This window comes from Setaria viridis, chromosome 9 (genome assembly GCF_005286985.2).
Source record: "Setaria viridis chromosome 9, Setaria_viridis_v4.0, whole genome shotgun sequence".
Taxonomy (NCBI): Eukaryota; Viridiplantae; Streptophyta; class Magnoliopsida; order Poales; family Poaceae; genus Setaria; species Setaria viridis.
In genome coordinates this window covers 20160972-20165499 of record NC_048271.2, presented here as the reverse complement: position 1 = coordinate 20165499, position 4528 = coordinate 20160972, and the positions used below count along the sequence as shown (strand labels likewise).

The window sequence follows — 4528 nt, the reverse complement described above, 5'->3', positions numbered from 1 at the left end:
CAACTAGGATCGTACCTGTGCGTTGATACGGGCAACAAAAAATTTATATTGCAATATATATAGCATTCAACGTGACAATAATATGACAATAATAATGTAGCAACGAAGGTATACACTTAGTCTAAAATGAAGTTTTATAAAAATATATATGTGCTTCGGTAGAAGAGACACCTTTGATCAATCTAAGCCACTATTGGACCCTGCATATGAACCCTCGTAATATACCCCACATCAAAAGTAGCTGAATGCCCATTTGGCTGCCATAGAGCTAAAAGGGTCCAAAATAGTATTTGCAAGGAAAAACTCAAGTAAGCTTCCACAATATTTCCGATTATACAAAAATTTGAACTACCATAGAGCTAAGTAAAATCTCATGCAAGGAGATTCATGTGATATACTGAAGATATATATGATCCACTATTCTCTATCTAATATTATATGCAGGAAGAAAAGGAACTAAATACCCTCTCCTTATTATTGAGGGAAACATCATCCATCACATGTATATCCTTTGTGCTCGGCTCTTAGCATCACACCAGTGCAGGACTTGAAAAAGATTGCCTCAATACCTCTTGTGCTCATGCCGTGAGGCCAGCCTGCACAACTTTGCTAACCTGTATCAATTTGAAGATGTAAAACAGAGAATTAGGAAAAGGACTGTTCAACTATGTATCACAGTGTGAGTTGTGACTAACTATATGGGAAAAGCAAGTGACTGAACTCAGGTATGAATTCACGCAGGAAAAGCGTATGAAGAACCAAAATTATATCCTGCCATTTGGTTAGTCATCCTGCAATAAAAGACATTGTCTTCTAAGTACAAGTACTTGACTATATCTGTCCTAAAGCATCATTCTATTTATTTATCTAAGCAATCTAGAAGTTAAAATACATGACCTAGATAAGTTCATATAAGCTAGTGTTGCAATGTTGTTTACTTATGTCATAGTGGGTTTTCTTAGCACATCATCGCCTAGCCAGCTCAACAAACTAACATGCGTCATATCACCCTTCTGATAAAGTTACTTCCCCCTCACAACCAATTATGTAGTCCTTAGCAGGAAGGAGACAGTTCATATCGAGCTCCCACAGTTGGCTACATGCATTTGATAAGCTATTTAGCTCCTAGTAGGCCAATGAGTCCTTGGTTAATCTGACTGACATCCTCATGGCTTTTGTTCTGATGGTGGCTCTTTCTGCATCCAACTATCCATTCCATGCTTTATACTGCATGGCGCAATAGCCAGGATTTAGAGTTCAGATAGAACAAGGAAGCTTCAGAATATGCAATTATCGCCATTAGATGTTCCCCATGCAACTTGAGTGTCAGTTTATTTATGCAGGCAATATTACAAGAAACAAATGGGGTCTCTACCCATGTAGTTACAGACCACATTATGTAACAGTCAGATGATTCTTTTTTTCAGTGTACCTCGACAAAGCATTGGTGCCTGTAAATGTTGGCTGACATTTATATAGAGAAAGAACCTAAGAAAACTAAAGTAAGAGCTTAAACACATTCCAAGCTGTTTATTATGAAGAAAAAATAAAGAAAAAGAAATGGCATTTCTGATTTTTAGAAAACTGAGTTCAAACAGTAGTTATGCAGTTGCTTCATTAAATGTTGCTTCTGATCAGGCTCATCATCTTGACTACATGAATAAATTCTGCTACTCCTTCAAGCACAAATACTGTTGCCATGACCATGGTAGCTCACAAATAACTATTAGGACAAAAGCAAGTGTGTTATGATATTACGTAATGAAAATGTTTGAAGTGCTCTCTCAAACCATATATTTGCCAAGCCTGGTAAACCATCTTCCATGGCTCGATCTTCTCTGCTCAGCCGCTCATTAAATGCAATGGAACAGCCATCATGCCAACGCCTGAACATCTCCCAGTCCAAGGCATGCTCACCAATTGAACGAGATCGCAATTGAAGGCACACCATACACTCTTGCAGCAGCAAAGGCGGAAGAGTGGAACCTACAGGTTCTGAAATGAATTAACAAAATAGAAAACAGATAATAAATGGACCATTCTGAAATAAAGGTCATACATTTCATATCCAAAATTTGGTTGAGTTAATACCGTTGAAGACCTATATAAATAAAAAAAATTATGTTTTAAAGTTTGCACAACAAATCAAATTACCCTCATATGCCCCATACAAAGCTAATGCAGTTGTCTGATAGTTAAGACTTTTGTTCAAATGAGCTTCTATACGGACCACTTGGTGCTTTGAAGCTTGCAGTGCTACATTGACAAGAGTATATAGCATCAAGACTTTTATAGAACTTTTAAATATACAAAATAAAAAAATTGTGCCACAAACCATTTTTTGATGCTTAGCATCATTTGATCGACCAAGAGCCTTTTCCTCTTCAGCAAGCTGAAACTCGTAATACTTGTAGTCTGGACAGTGTTTGTCAAATAGAAATCTGCAAATAACCCAAGATTTATATCAATAATTTATTAAGGTCAGATTCTAATTTAAAAGTAAAACAGAGTTTATGAGAAAAATAAGTAGTGCAGTCGTACTTGAATGGTGTATCTCCAGGATTCCTCTGCCGTGTGATATTCTCAAACTGTCTCCCATTTTTGGCAACAAAACTTTTGCCAATTTGTCAGCAACTTGCTTCACTGTCATATCATTCGGTGGGGGTTTGGCTGCATGTCACTTAAAGAACTGATTTGGATAATCTTGTGGCTGCATGTCATATCATTTGGTGTGGGTGGTGCAACAGCAAGCAATTTTCCTGGATAATTTTAAAGAATTATTAAACACTGTTAGATGGCCAATTCCAACACCAATGTGCATTGCAATTTGTTGCTTTCTAGATCCATTTTTATCATTTGTAAATGCATAAAAACTAATATTATAAGGAAGTGTTTTGATGTCAGGAACATTTCAAAGCAGAGTTTTTGAAAATGATATTTTTAATACATGGGAATCGAAATAACATATATCATAATACAACGTGATTGTGACATACAAGAAGCAGATCAAACTAAAAATCCAGTGTTAGATGTTGAAATTTTGAAGATTAGAATACGAATTATTTAAACTAACTTGAACAGTAACACCGTTTATCTCAAGCATACAAAGCTAACCAAAAGAAATTTAGTCATGCCACCATAAGGATCTTCAGCACACAAGATTGATAGAGGCAAAGGTGCAGGTGCAGTCAATTTTCCAAAAAGAAAATCAGGACCTTAGCTTAAATCATTGCGTGCTGGAAGGTTACAGGATCACCTCACCTTGAGTTTCCTAGGTATGGCTGTGAGATTCGACCAATGCATTGTTGAGGTCCAAGACTGTAATTTCAGAAATTAGGATCTCCTACATCCTCACTGTAGCATCTACAACTGGTATTGAATTGAACTTTACTTCACATACCTTGAAGACGTCCGGACGATATGCTCTTGTTTGGCGCTGATGAACCAGAGAATACGAAGGAGGATGGGTTTGCTTCCTCGCGTGGATGATGGGGTCGAGGAAGGTTGGGGTGGGTGAGGCCAAGACGCCGCCTGCGGAAGGAGGCGGCGGCGGCAGCACGAGAAGGCCGGGGAAGCAGGCAGGATCAGGCGGAGGAGGTAGGGCTTCTCCACTGAGCACGGCGACGGGGCAGGGTGGCCCGGCGAGGGCTTGTCCGACGAGCGCGGCGACTGGAGAGGGAGGCCGCGGGCCCGGAGAGGAGGGGTAGCGGAAGCCGACGAAGCCCATGAGCTGGGCGCGGGACGGGGTGCCCCGGAGCATCTGGAGCAGGACCTGGATGAGGAAGCCGATCCACCCCGCCACCGCCCGCCTTCCCCCGCTGCTGCTGCTGCGCCGCCGCCGCCGCCGCGGTGGGGGAGTACACCTCCGCCGCCGCCATGGCCTCCGGCAATGAGTTGTCGCACCACGTGGGGACAGACCGTCAGGGAGCCTCCAGCCGGGAGGAGGGAGGGAAAGGGGGAAGGCGAGGCCGGAGGCAACCGGAGGAGGAGGTGGTGGTAGTGGTGGTAGGTCGCCGGAGCCCGTGCCCTAGACTCGCCGGCCGCCGGGCGCGGAGAGGACGGGGGACGGGTGCGGCGCGGGCATGGCTATGGAGGAGGGGCGGCGGCGGCGGCTCGAGAAAAAAAAAGAGCGAGAAAGGGGACGGTCCCAAATCCTCCTCCGTGAGGATCCCCTTCCGATAGTTGCCACGTGGCCACGGAATGGATCCGACGCTCGCGCCTCGCGCCCACGAAGCTCGCGCTGGCTCACTTGGCCCACGTGCTCAGCTCAGCAATCACTCACAAGTGGAATTTCATCTGGCTCCAAACATCTGGAGCCCCTTCTCACCCCATGCGGTCCGAAGCCAAACATCACCTTCGTGCGATTATAGATCGTGATGAGGAAGGGCAGATGCCATGGCAGCACAAACCTCTTCAGCTTTTAAAAAAAATCACAAGCCTCTTCACGTCGCAGCCGTAGCAGTCGCCATGGCAGGAGTCAGGAGAAAGACGTACAGGGATCTCCACTCGTTGCCTACGCAGCTGTTTG

The 4528-nt window shown here is 43.7% G+C and overlaps 1 long non-coding RNA gene across 6 annotated transcripts; it reads right to left on the bottom strand.

The window, feature by feature from the left end:
• Positions 1–238: 238 nt before the first annotated feature.
• LOC117839054 (uncharacterized) lies at positions 239–4122 on the bottom strand. 6 transcript variants are annotated; one of them, XR_004636777.2, is made up of 6 exons: positions 3401–4122; positions 3262–3318; positions 2542–2759; positions 2336–2441; positions 2155–2256; positions 239–1995 (listed from the first exon to the last, which is right to left on the bottom strand). It is a non-coding gene; the product is annotated as an uncharacterized lncRNA (long non-coding RNA). The 6 variants fall into 6 exon arrangements; XR_004636776.2 differs by having other exon boundaries at positions 239–1986; XR_004636779.2 differs by lacking the exon at positions 2155–2256 and adding an exon at positions 2060–2101 and having other exon boundaries at positions 239–1986; positions 3401–4121.
• Between the last annotated feature and the right edge of the window lie 406 nt (positions 4123–4528).